Source organism: Pelodiscus sinensis, chromosome 22 (genome assembly GCF_049634645.1).
Source record: "Pelodiscus sinensis isolate JC-2024 chromosome 22, ASM4963464v1, whole genome shotgun sequence".
Taxonomy (NCBI): domain Eukaryota; kingdom Metazoa; phylum Chordata; order Testudines; family Trionychidae; genus Pelodiscus; species Pelodiscus sinensis.
The window spans coordinates 22,417,524-22,434,794 of NC_134732.1; the positions used below are offsets into that span (position 1 = coordinate 22,417,524).

At 44.1% G+C, this 17,271-nt stretch overlaps 1 protein-coding gene across 1 annotated transcript in view; it reads right to left on the reverse strand.

Moving 5' to 3' along the window:
• NACC2 (NACC family member 2) overlaps positions 1-17,271 on the reverse strand; it is a 153,540-nt gene that overhangs the window by 107,713 nt on the left and 28,556 nt on the right. The gene's annotated exons all lie outside the window — the stretch shown is intronic.

A 17,271-nucleotide genomic window follows, 5' to 3' on the forward strand; every position in this document is an offset into this window, starting at 1 on the left:
TTTATTTAAAATAATCCTGAATCTTTTCATCTAAAAGCATGAAATCTTGCTGACATCACAAGATTTCTGTCTTCCTTCAGAAAAAAGAGAAATTTCGTTCAAAATATTAATTTCAAGGAAGAACTAAAGAATCACCAAAGGCATGGGAATACTTCACGTTATAAGAACATTCCCTTTATTAACTTGTCCAGATGGAGATGAACTGTTAAAACTCAATTATAATCTGACAGCTAAAACAAAATTACAAAATCTAAAAAAAAAACACCCCCTAAAAAACTAACCCACCCCCAACCTGTCATGTTTACAATACCTAAAAAGAACATTTTCTATGTAACTTTGTTTTAGCCTCATATTTTGAAAAAAAATTACTTGTCCAAGGTCCCTATCAGTGTAATCCAAGCAAAATAATGTTTCCTTCTACTCTCCAGTCTATATCTATCTACTGGTTGTCTCATGTCTTATACTTAGGTTGTCAGCTCTTTGAGGAAGACACTGTCTTTTAGTTCTGTGTTTGTACAGTGCCTAGCACAGCACTTCCTAGATGCTACTGCACAACTGGTAAATTGCAACAATAAAGTGCATTCACATTACCCCATGCTGTTGAAGGCAATGGGATCACTCAGGTGAGTGAATTCAGCAGAATTTGACTCGGTAATGATGCTATAGAAAAAAATCTATAATCTATACTTATACATAGCTCTTATGTACACAGCTTCCCCATTAAATCTACAGCATCTCTGAATGTAATTATTGAGTCTGAATGAACATCTGGCCACTATGCACTTTATTCATTTACACCCAATGAGCCAATTCCAACCATGTGATTTCGAGCATGTATCAGTCTTATTTTTATCTTTAATTGCAGATTGCCACTTACTACTAGTTGGTGTTTATTCTCTGGATTAAAAAATGAAATAAGGAAATGAGGGATCCCTTATCCCTCATGAAATAAGGGATCTTTCTGAAAAGGCTTTATTTTTGGAAAGATCAGCGTCTAGACTGGCGCTTTTCTCCGACAAAGCTCCGTGCTGGAAAAAAGCGGCAGCCATTTTTATGCTAATGAAGCACGGGAGATTTAAATCCCCGCTTCATTAGCAATTGCGATACGTCTAATTTACATCCCTTTTCCGAAAAAGGGATGTAGTCTAGACATAGCCAATATGTTTATCTTTGCTCACTTGAGAGGGTACTACTCACTTGCATGTTTTGCAAGAACAGGACCTTTGTTAGTTCTGTTGACTGACATCAGTAAGGGTCACTCACAATTTGCAAGATTTGCTCTCTATTAGGGTGCATCTAGACAGCACCCTTCTGTGGGAATAAGCTACACAATTTACACTAGGCAAGGTGCATAACTTATTCCGGATCTAAATTGAAAGAGCGCCAAATTTCAAAATAAGGCACTATTCCGACAAATCCCTTAACCCTCATGGAACGAGGGTTACAGAGACATCACAATAGCGTGCCCGCTATAATGGGAAATAGCAGGCGCTTTTAAAGACATGGTGTTGCTATTTTGGGATATTTCCAGTATCCCAAAAGAGCAACGCAATCTAGAGGTACAGTTTGGTAAGTAACCCTAAATCACATTGTGAAATAACTCTGAAGCCATTAAAAAGAGGGAGATCTGCATGATGTAAGATACTCTGTAACATGCATAGAGTGCCTTCCAGTGGAGACAAGCTTAGTACAGAGGAAAGACCCTTTCTTAGTCACAGAATTCCTATTCCTATTAAGGTGAATGGTAGTTTTGCCACTAATGAAGTCCTGATTGATAAGTTGTCTTCAAATTCTTAATGTCGACATTTCAATTTCAAGGGAAGATGCACCCCACAAAGTAGAGCAAAATCTGAAGAGTTATAGCAATAAAACCCATTGGGAAGTCAATTGTCTATTGGGCCAGACAAGGTGTAAATCAGTATAGAATTTAGCATAGTGAATACTGCCACCAGATATGGGATGTGCTAATCCTACAAGTCAGCTATAATTTTATCATTCTATAAGATTTACCTAGACATAAGTGTCTTTTAAATGTTACATACGTAAGCAAAATTCCCCCGGACATGGGAATGCTTCAGACTAGCCCACAGTAAGGCCATGTCTACACTACAAAATTATGTGAAATCAGCATACAGCCATCACACTTATTAAATCACTTGTGTACGCAGCTCCTTGTGTTAGCTGTGTGTCTTCCCCTGGTGCACTGGTTTCAATTGCCCGGTCAGCATGGGGCATTGTGGGACAGCTCCAGAAAGCCAGTAATAAGTGACATAAGCAATGCAGTGTCTACACTGACACTGTGTCGCCCTAATCACATCAACCATGGGCAGCACATGAACCAGCCCGTGCCCAACACCAAGAAGGCAGGCAGGGTTCAGCCACCCCGACTCCAGAGCACGGGGTAAGTGGATCGTGCCTAGCCCCGGTCCCCCAGCTCTGAAGAACAGGAAAGACAAGTGGCCCATGGCCCCAGCCCTGGAGTGCCGGGAAGGTGGATGGTGTGTTGTCCCAACCCTCTACCCTCCCGCCTTGAGGGAAGTTGGGCAGTGCATGGCCACAGCCACAGCCCCTGCAGTGCTGGGAAGGCAGACAGCAGGCAACACATGGCCCCTGTCCCCACAGCATGTGGGGAAGGTGAGTTGCCCACCACCCCCAGCCTCTCCAGCTCTGGCCACAGCACAGGGGGACTAAGAGCTGCGGTGATGGTAGGCACGGGGAGCCCTGGTAGGGTAGACTGTGGATGGGGCCATGACTGGCTGTTTAGGGAGGCACAGCCCCTCCCAGTCTATGCAATCCGCTGCCCATGACATCAGCCATGACTCTATGGAGGTGGTGTGACTAAACCTGCATAGAAAGGCACTTATGTCGAGTGGGCGCCTAAGTCAACATACCTGCGTAGCATAGACCAGGCCTGAAATACAGCAGCGTTAATTGCTCACAAAATATTTGTAAGAAAGACAGAGGTTACACATCGTGGGGGAAATCCTGGCCCTACTGAAGTCAATGGAAGTTTGTCACTGACTTCAGCAGAACCAGAATTTAACTCCACATTTTAACATACAGGCCGTCTTCGCTATATGTCCAAGATACATTAAAAAAACCTTGGACTTATAGTGAAACAACTTAAAGCGGGGAATTTTTTTCTTGTGTCTGACTTCCATTTGCGCAAATTGGGGGGGGGGCGGGGAGGAGTTGTGTGACTTAAGAGCAGGGAATGGGAGGACTTATAATGCATCAGTTCCTACAACGTCAGTAACTTCTGCGAGGAATGGATGTATACCGGAGCAACTTAGCAGGGATACCCTGTATTCAGATTTGCTTCCCAATGTTACTAAACTGAAAGACTGTGTCTAGACTGGCAAGTTTTTCCGCAAAAGCAGCCACTTTTGCAGAAAAACTTGCCAGCTGTCTACACTGGCCGCTTGATTTTGTGCAAAAGCACTGACTTGCTACTGTCTGAAATCAGTACTTCTTGCGCAAATACTATGCTGCTCCCGTTTGGGCAAAAGCCCTTTTCCAGAAACGCTTTTGCGCAAAAGGGCCAGTGTAGACAGCTGAAAACTGTATTGTGCAAAAAAGCCCTGATGGCGAAAATGGCCATCGGGGCTTTCTTGTGCAAAACCGCGTCTAGATTGGCACAGACACTTTTCCACAAAAATTGCTTTTGTGGAAAAGCGTCCGTGCCAATCTAGATGCTCTTTTCCACAAATGTTTTTAATGGAAAAACTTTTCCATTAAAAGCATTTGCGGAAAATCATGCCAGTCTAGACGTAGCCAAAGAAGTTTAAAACCAATGAGCTTTCTTGTGCGAATAATGTGAACGGATTTCGGCCAACTGTGTTACGTTTTCAGAGTTCCAAATGTAAATACATTGTAAATAAAGTATAATCCTTCCTCCTAACCTATTCTGCATATGAGATCATATTTCAGCATTTTTTAACCTGGAAGTTTCTCTCTCATTTTTAAATCTTTACAGTTTTGATTCTACTTTAAAAACTGCAGAAAAAATATTTTTAAATCAACATTTGATGTTTCATAAGTGATTTGGGCTAAGGATTTCATTAACACCTATCACTTTAGTGTCAGACAAGGATAAACACACTTTCTTTGGCATACGAGATAAAACTTGCTGTTTTGTTTTTGTTTTTCCAAAAAGGTACCTGGAAACATGCTACCGAATCTTGTTCTTAGATAAGCCAATTAGTGGAATGTTCCTTTTGTGCGCTGCCTTCAAAACGTAATATTTTTGTCTTTCTGTAGTACATTCCATCCAAGGATCTCAGTGTGATGAATACATTAATATTATTATTAATGTAGTCATACAATATCCCTGTGAGGTTGGTATTATTCCCATTTTACTGATGAAGAAACTGAGACACCAACGACTAATTCATCTGCCTTTTACCCTTGCAGAGAAGCTGAGCTTAACACAAAGAGAGTTGTCCAGGGATGTAAGGGGATACATTTTTTAGACGTTTCCACCATTTTCACTGGAGGAGGGTGTGGATCAATTGCAAGTGAAGCCACACATCTGCAGATCACCAGTCCTGCTCACTTCGGGGGCTGGGCGGGGGTCATACAGGAATCCCTTACAGAGCTATGGTATGGCAAAAAGGAGGTATGGTCTAAGGCAGTATTTCTTAAACTGTGCGGTATGCCGCAGAGAATAGAGTTCAAAATGGCTGCCCTTAGAAGGGCAGGTGACTTCCCCCCCCCCCAACCCCCCCAACAAAAAACCTTGGTGTTATTCATAAAAAAAATATTGTTTGGTGTTCCTCGGTCTTAAAAAGTTTAAGAAACAGCGGTCTACGGTATAAGGGATGCACAACTGCCACCCCTTTGCTCCCAAGCAATAGAGCAGGGGGTCTCAAACCTCATTGCACCACAAAATTTACTACTCGACCCCAGGAGGGTGCGAGTGAAGTCTGAGCCTGCCTAAGCCCTGCCGCCCCAGGAAGCAAAGCCATATTCCGAGTCTCACTGCCCCAGGCAGGGGGCCTAAAACCTGAGTCCCACCACCTAGGGCTGAACGGCTCAAGCTTCAGCTCCAGGCCTCAGCAAGTCTAAGCCATCCTTGGCAACCCCGTTAAAACAGGGTTGTGACCCACTTTGGGGTCCTGACCCACAGTCAGTGTCATTCCTGGGGGGTGAAGGGTCTGGGACAATCCCCCCTCCACTCCAGGCCCTCCCCCTGCTCCACCCCCACTCCCAAACCTCACTCTTGCCCCTGCCCTGTTCCTACTCCCCCCCCCTTCCTCTTCCTATTCTGGCTTCAGTCCCCCCCCCCACTTCCATTGCACCCCTTACCCAAATTCCCCTCACCTGAGCATTGTGACCCCAGGGATTACTGGGAGACCTGTTCTACTGCCCCGAGTAGGGCTCCCAGCTGCGGTGCTTGGGGGCCTGGAGCAAGTTGGAGCCAGGTTGCTCCACTTCCCATCGCCGTGATGAAGTGGAGCGACCCAGCTGGGAGTTTGCAGAGTGGAGTGGGCAGAGGCTGGGTCGCGCCACTTCCTGCAACTCCCCCTGGCACTGGTGAGTCTTGGGGTGGGGGTCTGACCCCTGATGTCAGCACCAGCCCCCCAGTAAACCCTCAGGCAGCCCTAGACCATGAGAGGCCCCCAAAGCATGGGGCCCAGAGCAGCTGCCCTGAGCCATCCAATGGATGGGATGGATCTGCCCACAGTTTGAGAAGCACTGCAATAGAGCTACATCAGTCCCCTGCCTCGTACCTTTGAGCCGTAGAGCAATGCAAATGATGCATTTGAATACGGCTAACTGTAACTGCGCACATCTCGGAACAGGGAATGTAGATCAGACTTCCTGAATGTGAGACTCTTTCCTGGGAAGCAGCGACACAGAGAAAAATTTGGGGGTTGTGATGGATAGTCAGTGACCATGAGCTCACAGCAGGAGGCTGTGGCCAAAAGTGCAAATGTGATCCTAGAATGCAAAAACGGGAACCCCACGTGAGAAAAGAGAGGTTATTTTACTTCTATATTTGGCATCAATGCAACTGCTGCTGGAATACTGGCTCCAGTTCTGGAGTCCACAATCCAAAAAGGATGTTGATAACATGGAGTTCATTTCAGAGATACTGAGCTCCTTCTTACATTGGCTTGAAACAAAGCTGTGGGCACTCACAGCCACGTCTCCACTGACTGGAGGATCAACAGTCTGGCAGATCTTCTGGGGTTCAATTGAACAGGTCTACTAGAGACCTGCTAAATCAAATGCTGAGGGTGTCCATATCAATCACGAGAGAGTTTCTCCTGTTGACCTCCCACTGTGGGGCAGCCCCAGAAAATCAAAGCAAGGTATGTTGACTCCAGCTATGCAATTCATGTAGCTGGACTTGTGTATATTGCATCTATTTTCTACACCAACATAGACCGGGCCAGAGATGATAAAGCCCTAGGCCAGATTTTCAGAAAAGCTCAAAATCAGATTTTCAGAAAAGCTCAAAAAGGCATCAAAACAATTAGCTGAGCTTTCAACAGAGCTCAGCATCCACTGAAAATCTGGCCACCGTGTCACAACAGGCGCCGATAGGAGCCGAGCTCTCTTGAAAATCTGGTTCTTATTTAGGGACCTTTGCCAGCCTGGCCCCAACTGTAGGAACTGATCAGCTGAACATATAGTCCTGCAGGACTTGCCCAAGGTTTCACAGCGGTCGACTGTCTAGGAACATAAACCAGCACTCCTGATTCTCAGTCCTGTGCCTAAACAAAAACAGACATTTTCTTTCCCTTCAAATCTGAAAACTTAAATATTATTTTATGGCTGAGAAAGAAACATTTCTTAAGTACTATCTGATATTTCAGAATGGTTCCAGGGCTGGAGAAAACATGTTTATTTACTGCTGTGCTGAACTTAACACAAAAGATTAATTCAGAGACTAGAGGAAACAAAATAGGCAACACTTCTACAACATCCACAATGTGGTCCAGGGCTAATGAAAAATATTTTCTTTCTTTCTTGGTTGCCGTTTTTGTGTCTTCATTTTTAATCTAGCATTTCAAACTGAGCAGCAGCTTGAGGGCTGAAAAAGTCCTTTGATAAAATACCCAATGTTTAGCTTTTCCACTGTAAAAATGTAACTTTTCTCATCTGCAACAGTAGTTTTGTGAAACAAAAGAAATAATCTTGCAATGTTACACCATCCATTATTAACCCCTTTGTGGGTAACAACTCACTGCAAACCATTACGAAGTTCTGTGTTCCTCCCCCAAGTTATCAGTAGTCTTGAATACATTAAGATGCGTTTTACATCTTGCTTTTTAGTTTTATTTCTGAAAAGAATATAAAGTTGGTAAATGGAAGAACTATGTTTCTAGACAGTGGTCTAGATAGATTGTGTAGCCTGTAAAAAAGCAAAGAGAAAGTACATTAAAAAAATTATAACCAAATTAAAATTCTCACAGTCACTGCTCGCAACAAACATTATATCTCTGCTATATATTTGAGAGCGTTTGTGCATCTGTCTCTCTGTGTGTCCATCCTTCCGTGAGTCCGTTGTGCAAGAACTCCTCCTAAACGATAAGAGCTAGGATCACCAAATTTGCTTTGCAGCTCCCTCTTATAACATAAAACAAGGTTAGGGTCTGGTTGTGCCACGACAATGGGATGTGCAAGGAACGTGATTGTTTCCCATCAAACGGAAAGGGAGGGGTGTGATAGCAGGGAGAGTTATACCTTGGCATAGAATGACCACAGTGGGGCAAGCAAGCTCCCCAGCCCAGAGGAGCAGCTAGTGACCAAGCCATGTGGCTCTCTACTGTCCCAGGGCGGCCCCAGGGCGAAATCAGTGGGTGGGCTGCATGGCAATCGCTACCTTAGACCGGCCCCAGGGACCAGTTGCTCCTCCCTTCCCCTAAGGCCCCCTCCATCCTGAGCCCCCTCACACCTTCAACCTGCTGCCCTGAGCCCTCACCCCCTGCTCTAACTCCTGCATCCCCTGCCCTAAGCCCCTCCTCACCCCCCAAACCCTGACTCCTGCATCCCTCACACCCCCAGCCTCCTTCCCTGAGCTTCCCATATCCCCAAATCCCTAACTGGACTCCTGCACCCCAAGGACAGAGTTTCAGGAAGGTGGGGGGGGGCAGCAGCCGTGAGCTCTGGGACATGGCTTGCTTTTCATCCCCACTCCCTGACAGTCCAGTGAATGAACGGAAAGCACTTGCATTCTGTGTATGCCTCTCACACCTGGCTAGCGAGCTCCCTTTCACCAGCCAGGCGTGAGAGACATGCATGGAATGCAAGCGCTTTTCCCTCACTCCCTGATAGTCCAGAGAACGGGATGAAAAGTAAGCCACGTCTCAGAGCTCACAACTGTCCCCCACTTTCCTGAAACTCTGCTCTTGCTGCATCCCTTACACTTCCAGCCCCCTGCCCTGAAGGACACGAACAACACTGGGTAAGTCTTTTAGTATATATATTAATTCTATTGGCCTCTTCAGCAAGATTCATTGCAGGGGTAACTCGACTGACTTCCATACAACTTCACCGGGGATTAGCTTGGAACAGAGTGCAGCCAAGTGACATTTCAAAGCAATACTAACCACAGTACGAATTCCCAAAGAGACGGACTCTGCCTCAGAGTTTGGCCTTGGATCTGAATGTTGTCAAATGCCAGTGTATTCTGGAGCTGGGGTTTGTTTCAGTACATTATATATTTGTATTCCCTATGAGCCAAGACTCCATTGTGCCAGGCTCTGTCCAAACAGAGCAAAAAGGCAGTCCATGTCCCAAGGGCCTTACAAGGTAAGTATATAGAGACCAGCTGTGAAGTTCAGATCTAGAAAAGTTTTGGCTATCTTGGCCTCAATAATAGTTATCCCCATGGTCAGTGCAATAGTGTAAGTTCATCTAAACTCTAAAGCATAATTTGTGTTTTGCTAAAGCATATGTTCCAGAAAGGCAGCCAGTCTTGATACGAAGGCTCCAACACTTCTCTTGGTACTTTGTCGCACTGGCTAATCACTCTCACTGTTAAAAGGGTGGGCCCTGTTTCTACTCTGAATTTGTACCTCTTTGGCTTTCAGGTCCTTAGTCTACTTTTCTCAGCTAAATCAAAGAGCCCTTTAGTACACAGTAATTTCTTCCTGGGAAGGTACTGTGATCAAGCCACTCTCTAGTCACAGCCAACGGTTCACCTCCATACTTTTTGCCTTCTCTCATTCGTGGCACCGGGAATGTGTCTAAAAAGATCAGCTGGACTTCCCTCTTCATCAGCTTTCTTCCAGGATCCCTGTAATCTTCTAGAATCTGTATTGTTCCGTTGTGATGTTGTTTGTTCCAATGTCTATCATTGCCAATGGAGACTTGCCAGGCAGCTTCATAAGCCTACTCAGTCTTACTGTAAAAGACCACGTTTTGCTCCAGGGAGACAGAACATTCTCTTGTCGTCTTTGTGCCCTTTGCCAAATTCTCTGTCCACTCTCCTTGTCAACCAATGACAGTTACTTCCCTTCATCAGATGGTTGAATTACCTCTTTTGGCAGCTACTTGCTCCATGTTGCACAGATGCTCGTCAGGAGTGCCCCTTGTTGCTTTCTCTCTGTACCTCCAGAGACAGTTTCCTTAGTAGTTGACTTTTGAGTATTAAGTAACATCTACCTGGGTTGAGTGCCTCCTGGCTCCCTTCAGTCAGGGTGATGCATTATGAAGTATCTTGACACAGAAGCTACTTGACACGGAGCTCAGTTGTGAGAGAGAATGTACAGATTCTGACAAAGTGAGTTAACAATTGCTCTGAGCAGAGGAAAGATACCAGAGAGAGCACTGCCCTCAGCATGGGGACAGCTAATGCATCCATCTGTGAGGGAAATGTGCCATTCATAGCTGATAACAGTGCCTGGTATTTTTAGCACTTTTCAAGCATGAATCTCCAAAAAAAGTAAGTATTGTTCCTATCGTTCATAGAATACTAGGACTGGAAGGGATCTTGAGAGGTCATCGAGTCCAGTCCCCTGCCCCCATGGCAGGACCAAATACTATCTAGACCATCGCTGATAGACATGTATCTAACCTACTCTTAAATATCTCCAGAGATGGGGATTCCACAACCTCCCTAGGCAATTTATTCCAGTGTTTAACCACCCTGACAGGTAGGAACTTTTTCCTAATGTCCAACCTAAACCTCCCTTGCTGCGGTTTAAGCCCATTGCTTCTTGTCCTATCCTCAGAGGTCAAGATGAACACGTTTTCTCCCTCCTCCTCATGACACTCTTTTAGATACCTGAAAACGGCTCTCATGTCCCCCCTCCGTCTTCTCTTTTCCAAACCCAATTCTTTCAGTCTTCCTTCATAGGTCATGTTCTCTAGACCTTTCATCATTCTTGTTGCTCTTCTCTGGACCGAATTCATGGCGTGAAGGAAGAGGGAACTGAGGCACAGAGGTTAAATGCCTTACCCACAAGCTCCACAGTGATCACTTATCAGCTAGTCTTTTACCTCTTCTCTATCAAACCATCTTAGGATATGTTCATTTCACTTCCCACTCTGAAATTTCATTCTCTTCCCATTAAGGAGACTTTCTAACAAGGATGCCACAGGGCAAGCTTTAACCCTGTTGTGGTGAATCGGTCTTGGGTCACAGAAAGTCTAGTTCCAGTGCAGAAATGTTTTTGGTGGGGGGTGTTTTGGTCAGCTTTTCAGAATTCTCCCAAGGGGTCCCAGATTCAGAATTGGCATAATGAGGTTGTCGCAGTTCTTTGAATCAAGCCATGACCTTAGAAAAAAGAATGGCCAAATTAGGTCAGACCAATGGTCCACCTAGCCCATATTCGGTCTTCTGACAGTGGCCAATGCAAGGTGCCCCACAGGAGAAGAACAGAACAGATAATCATCAAGTGATTCCCTCCCCTGTCATCCATTCCCAGCTTCTGGAAAACAGAGGCTAGGGACACTCTTGTGGAAATAACCACCATTTCAATAGACTTGTAACGTGAGTAACTGCTATTGTCAGATGCAATCAGGCACAATAGGACACTAAACGGAGTATATGCTGTATTTTTTTAAAAAAGCAGATCATTTCCTGTGAAGGCCTGAAAGTCAAAATCATTGCTAATGTTTGGACAATACTCAGTCAAAATTCCCACAGAATGCAATGGACATTTTTATGTAAGGAGACCTTTATTTGCAGTCTCCAATTTTTTTAATGTCATTTACAACAGCAAAGAAGATACAAATATCTTTCATGATGTAGATTTTGGTGCAAAAGCCCTACCAAATCTAATCTTTTGGTACAGTCCAGCTAATTAGTACTAAATATGAAAATGGAAAGCACCAAGAGTCAAATTCTACCATCTCTGTTTTTTAAGTAACACCTTATTCCATGCAAATCCCTATTGATTCCAATAAAACTACTCACAAAATAAGATACTAACCAACATGATTATGGGGAATAGACTCTGTTCCAATACTTAATGAATAGTATTAATTGTTAATGAGCTAAGCCCTTAAGTCTTTGCAATAGAAACATATGAGGCTCAGCGCATGTCTACATGAGTTTAATTCACTTATCCTTTATTAAACTGGTGCAAAAAGGAAGTCTATCTGTTCTTATTTTGTTTTACATCAAGTTGACTAGGAACAGATTAATGGAAGTGCAATAAACCACAATAAAACTGTGTTCACAGAGAGATTTGCCCTGGTTTAATTAAACTGGTGCACACTTGAGTTTAGACAAGACCCTAGTTAATGTTTGTAAAGTGCTTTGAGATCCTTGGATAAAAACTACTGTAGAAAGGCAGTGGAAATAAATATGTTGCCCATCTCAGATGAGATGGAAACGTGAGGTTAATCTGGGTGACTTTATTCAGTCAGCAAAATGAATAATGATGGCAGGGTGGTTTTATTTTTAAGTTGTTTATTACGTAATTTGATGCAGGCTTTGAAACAAACAAAATCCCTAAGGAAAGATGTTCATTTTGATTATGCTAATTCACATTACAATGACCAGGCAATGATTCTCATCAATTTCAGCTTCTGCTGCATTAGGTTGCAATTCAGATCATACATTTCAAAGAATGTGGGGATTTTGAGAAGCAGATAGGTAACATTACTTGGGCATGTAATTGGGCAATGTCTTAATCTCTGTTTCCCACCAGCTAAGGTAGGACTTTTACTAGGGGGTTTTAGGCATTGACCGAGATCAGAATATTTATCAGTTTCTTAAATCGCAACTTAAAAAAACCCAAACACTTAACGGTTCTTCTATTACACCCTATTATCATTGATACACTAAGAACCCTTGAGAAGCAAGCACTGTTCTAAGATTTTTCCTACCCAGGGTCTTGGTTCTCCTGTTCCCCAAGAGACCACTTCATAATGGTTAACCAGCTGGAGTAGCTCCCTATCTGCTGCAGGCAGGGGTCTGTTTCAGCCCTTTGGGGAACCTGCCATAGACAGGGGCTGCTCTGGTTTTCTGGAGCAGCCTGTGTCCACAGTGGACACCCCTCCTCCCCCACAGGCAGGGGCTACTCCAACTGGGCTGGAGCACCCCTCCCCCCTTTAATCAGTTAACCAATACGTTTAACCGATTAACCAATTAAAGAGAGTTTACATTCCTATTTCATAAGGAGTGCTCAATCTCCCCCTGCTGATTCTTTTCAACTCTTTACCATCCTATGATTTAAATGTCCAGAAACATGATTGCAGAGCGTTATTTGAGGTGGCCGAAGACACCTTTAAAGAGGCAATTAGCTATTGATTTCCCAGAGAGCTGTAAGCTACCCACAGGGTTTTTGAAGAATATATCCCGTCCCCACTCCCATTCAGACTCTCCATCCAGTACTCCTGCACAGTGCTCTTACTGTATCCTTTTGAAACTAGCCCTTCAAACACTATCAACGCCATAGCTGGAGCATCTTCAGCACGAGGGTGTGAATTCTCACCATCTCCAATGCTGGGCAATCATAAATGGGGTTTCTCAAATGTAGCAAGCTCTCCTGCTCGTACGACAAAAGAAACCAGGAGAAGGGGGTGTCAGTGTGGGACTGTGTGCATGCGTGAACCTCAGTGGCAATGTACCTTGATATTCCAGTCTTGGTGACAACAATGCCTACGTGCTCCCAACACACGCTAATGTAAAGTGCCTGAATGGAAATCGCACACTTCTTTTTTCCACTCTTATCACATAACATGGACTGAAAGAATCAAACCCCGTGTTACCCTTTAACTGTACTGAGCTGCATTAAAAGAACACTGTTCCAAACATCTATCATCTGACGGCTGCAGTAAATCACTGTTGTCAGAAGAATGACACATGCTTTGATTATTTCACTTCCAGAGTAAGTGCTGGAGGTGAAAAGTGGTAACCTTGAGTCCTCTGAAGTGTTGAAGAGGCAAGACTACTTCTTACAATAAACGAAGGGGACACTGTCAGAGCGGAAGGGACCAAGGCAAAGGCGGTCCCAGCTGGATGGCCATAAGATAGACGTCCGCGAGCAGGGAGAAGAAAGCCAGAGTCAGGGCAGTGTCAGATCAAAAGCAGCCCCAAGCTGGAATTGGGAGGCAACAGTCAGGATCAGAGTTGGGATGGGGTCAAAGACTAGAGTCCAGAAGCCAGACTGTGGTCTGATGACAAGCCAGAAGTTTGTGCGACTATCCCAACAACTTCCTAGGCTGCCCTTCGGGGTTAAATAATGATCATGGGCCAATCAGAGGGCCACAATCCACTGTCACTCTGGATCCAATGTCCACAATGCTCTCTGGATGCCCTCTTGGTAGCAATGTAGGACTACCAGCTGTCCCGGCCTCTGTAGAGTTGGGTTCCATTCCCACGGATCCTTACACAGGGGTGTAGCGAGTGATACCCAGTAAGTGATGCAAAAGCCTGTAGATTATATACCCCTGCCTCTGTGATTTCCACGCCAATTCATCTGATGAAGTTTGTTTTACCCACGAAAGCTGATGCCCTAATAAACCTGTTAGTTACTAAGATGCCAGATGCCTCTTTGTTTTGACAGATACAGACTAACACAGCCACCTCTCTAAAACTGACTCACTGTGTGACCATAACTAAGTCTCTTGGTCTCTCTGGGCTTCAGTTTAGGCCTCTGTAAAAGTCAGAGAGTAATGCTTGCTATTGTATGGCTTTAATTCGTTAACGAGTCAGATTCAGACCCGATTTAAGCAGGTGCAATTCCATTTACTCCAATGGACACAATTCAAAGAACTACAAACTTCTGTCCATGTTAATTAGTTTCAACAGGGGCTATTGAGCCTATTCTGTACAGGGAGAAGAAATAGTTGTTTAAAAACAAGCATTCTCCCTGGTTCATAAATAGCTGCAGAAAAGCCAGGAAACAGAGGGCCCGCTCACAAATGGTAAAGAATGCCTCCAAGAAACCCAAAAGGAGCTTCTTGTAAGCTGGAATGCTTGTCTCTTTCGCCAACAGAAGTGCTCCAACACAAGATACTACACCTTGTCCGTCCAAAAGAGTAATAAACACACTCAATTCCCACTGACTTTAGGGGAGACTGAGGATGCTCATCAGCACACAAGATGACACCAAATGTCTGTACTTTAGTAGAGAAACCAGTGCAGAGAAATTATCAGGGGGAGAGGAGTGGTGCCTTCCCTATATTTGCATAGTGCTACAGGTAGATGGCTTTCCGCAGGGGCTGGCTCTTGTTCCTGCAGCTCTTTGCGGCTGTGCTCAGAAGCATTAACAAAGACAGTCATATTCATTAAGGAGGCGTTTATGCATGGAGATATCCGAGGAAACTGACAGCGTTACATTGTTTAGTTTAGAAAAACAAACAGTACAATCAATTCACATTCCTGTTCTGTCTGTACTCTGATAAACAATGTATTTTGAAAAAAAAAGCCACATTTAATTAACATTAGGATGCAACACAAACCTTCTAATGTTCAGAAAGTAACAAGGGCCACTGGCCATTTCATTGCTGGTGGTTTTGGTGTTTTTATCCAGTCGTCGTACTCCAAGATCACCTATTGTCCCTTCTGCCTAATTTCTGAAATCACAAGGGTAGGTTGTGCTGTTCACCAAGCACATTGAAATAACACTAGAGGTTCATTGTGTGTAGAAAGAGAGCATGATCTCTAGAGGACTGAACCAAACTCTTGTCTGGTCCCTGGCAGTTAATCTTCATGTAGTTTTAGGAAAGTAATTGGCCTTTCTTCCTCACTTTGTGGTACCTTAGAGGAGTATTGTGAGAAATTGTTAACATTTGTACAGTGCTCTAAAAGAATTGCCAGTAATATTAGTAGCAGTAAAGACTTGGTTCAAACTAATGTGCCTTTATGGACCCTACTATATGCGAAATTCAGAGCTGAGGGTTTTCTCCTGAGTCCTGTTCCTTTGTAAATGTGGGCTCCCATCAAGCTGATAACAAAACCAGTCAGCCCTCATTTGACTTTATAAAAACATTCTAAGAATGCCCATCTATTTAGGGTGGATCTTATATTGTTCCCAATCCCATCACCATAGTATCCGAGCACCCCGAAAAAGAATGATCAGAATGTACAGTCTTTAAATACTACTTTCTCAGTCAGGCTAAAAGCGTTTTACTCGTTACAGGAAAACGAAGACCAGATGTATGTAGCACACTCTATACCAGTTAAAGTTTGTCTCATTTTTAAAGGCAGGTTGTTTCTTTCAACAAGCAGAAAACAAGAGGAATATAAAAAAGGAAATCTTCAGTATTTTGGCTTTTTTTAAAAAAAACAAACAAACAAACAGTAGGGCTGTGTCTACATTGGCACAATCTTTTGCTTTTGCACCAAAACTTGCTGCCTGTTTACACTGGCTACGAGTTCTTGCGCAAGAACACTGACATTCTAATGTATGAAATCAGTGCTTCTTGCACAAGAACTCTGATGCTCCCGCTCAGGAATAAGCCCTCTTGCACAACTGTTCTTGCGCAAGAGGCCAGTGTAGACAGGCAACATGAATTTCTTGTGCAATGGTTAAAATGGCCATCAGAGCTTTCTTGCGCAAGAGAGCGTCTATACTGGCAAGGATGCTCTTGCGCAAAAGCACATCTCTTGTGCAAAGGCACATGCCAGTGTAGATGCTCTCTTCCGCAAGAGTTCTTGCGCAAAATCATGCCAGTGTAGACATAGCACTGGTTTGATTTCCCCCTTCTATTTTGTCAAGGAAACTCAGCCATTTTCAGTGAAAAATGTTCTTAGCAAAGTCATCTCATTAAAAAAAAAAAAAAAACCCTTTTAGCTAAAAATTAGATTCACTCTTCCTGTTCAGTTTTATGCAGCAGAGGAGGGATTTTGAGTATCCTGGTCAAGATCAGAGCTACTTAGTAAGGAAAACATTTCTTTTTAAAAGTTGATTTATAAACCCTTAAAAGAAAAGGTCTCTAAAGGGAACCCTGGCACACACCAGTTTAGTTTCCAACCCTGCCGCCGTCCAAGTCAAGGAAAGACTCATTGATTTCAGCATGAGCAAGGACATGCTTTAAATTATTTAGGGCCATATCCTCAGCCAATTAGTGGCATAACTCCACTGTTGTCAAAGGTATTATGCATGTTTACACTAGCATCCTGATTGTTATTCAAAAAATGTATTGTAACAGAATCACAATGTCCAGTCCCAACGCATGTGATTATACATTCTGCATTTGACACAACAGTTTTGCTCTCAAGAGGAGACCAGATGACTCTAGGAAGGTGCTGGCCCTGATTCTCCTTGGACACTATTATAAACCACGAGCAAGGCCAAAGAAGAGCATGGAGTTATGCCAGTGTCAGGATGCTTAGGCCCATTTATTTTCAAGAAAACATTGCCCATTTCCTACCCTATAACAGCTTTGATAATAGAGATGTAAGCGACAAGTTTACCAGATAAGCTTAGGCTTGTTGGGTGGTGGTCAAGTCACTACTCGACTCGTCATCCCTCCCCTCCCCCCCGCTGCCTCTGTATCACACGGGCAACAAGGGGGGGGGGGAGCAGGAGCCAGTTCCCCCCAGCACTGTCTCCACAGGGGGCAGGGGAGGCAGAGGTGCAGCGGGGGAAACGGCGCAAGCGGGGACGGAAGCAGTCCCTACTTGAGCAGGGTCCCAACTGCTGCGCCTCTCCCTTTGAAATGTACAAGAGCCGTGGGCAGACTAGCAAGCACCGCCTTATCGACTAATCGATGGAAATTCCATTAGCTGATTAATCAACATTTAACATCCCTATTTGATAGCAAAGCTTTTCCTGTCCCTTTCCTTTTTTCCTTTCATGCCCATGTTGTTGTAGGGTTGATTTTTAGTCATGCAGTCCCTAGAATCATTGCAGATCG